Source organism: Colobus angolensis, unplaced genomic scaffold, assembly GCF_000951035.1.
Source record: "Colobus angolensis palliatus isolate OR3802 unplaced genomic scaffold, Cang.pa_1.0 Scaffold9, whole genome shotgun sequence".
NCBI lineage: Eukaryota > Metazoa > Chordata > Mammalia > Primates > Cercopithecidae > Colobus > Colobus angolensis.
In genome coordinates this window covers 7,327,435-7,328,235 of record NW_012122931.1, presented here as the reverse complement: position 1 = coordinate 7,328,235, position 801 = coordinate 7,327,435, and the positions used below count along the sequence as shown (strand labels likewise).

The window sequence follows — 801 nt, the reverse complement described above, 5'->3', positions numbered from 1 at the left end:
CCTCGGGGCCGCGGGTGGCTCCACCCACGGGCGAAGCGGGCGGGGAAGGGAAAAGGGAAAAGGGAGGCGAACCCGGGTGCCGCCGCCGCGTGAGCGCCTCGGTCATCCCACTGGGCAGCCCGGGGTGACCACCAAAATACAACAGCCTTTCGGCTCCCTGTAGTGTGGATCAGGCCCACTTCTAGCTCTTTATTGCCACCATGACCCCGGATGGGGAAACTGAGTTCCGGAGCACGCTGTGCTTGGACTCAGTGGAGTTTCTCCCTGGGCTCCCCACCAAGGGCCTCCAGCTCCCTGCCTCGCACCCTGGGCAAGTAGTCACCTGGGCGAACTCAAGGTTCGCCCTCAGATTCAAGTTCCGCTCTGCCACTAGCCAGCTGCGCGGCCTTAGCGCATAACTTTCCTTCTCCCTGCCTCTGGAAAATAGGGAGAAGGACAACTTCACACAGCTGGAAAAACTTAAAATGTTCCTTCTTGTAATTACCAGGACATCCATGACATCACTCTACGTGATAGGGAAAAATAACTTAAGTAGCTATTGCTAGGGGACTGCTTTTTATTTATTTATTTATTTTTTTGAGACAGAGTCTCGCTCTGTCGCCCAGGCTGGAGTGCAGTGGCCGGATCTCAGCTCACTGCAAGGTCTGCCTCCTGGATTCAGGCCATTCTCCTGCCTCAGCCTCCCGAGTAGCTGGGACTACAGGCGCCTCGCCTGGCTAGGTTTTGTATTTTTTTAGTAGAGACGGGGTTTCACCGTTTTGGCCAGGATGGTCTCGATCTCCTGACCTCGTGATCCGCCCG

General features: G+C 56.3%; 1 protein-coding gene across 1 annotated transcript in view; it reads right to left on the bottom strand.

Annotated features, from left to right (window-relative positions):
* The window catches only part of ST6GALNAC6 (ST6 (alpha-N-acetyl-neuraminyl-2,3-beta-galactosyl-1,3)-N-acetylgalactosaminide alpha-2,6-sialyltransferase 6), a 22,979-nt gene that overhangs the window by 16,680 nt on the left and 5,498 nt on the right, over window positions 1–801 (bottom strand). The gene's annotated exons all lie outside the window — the stretch shown is intronic.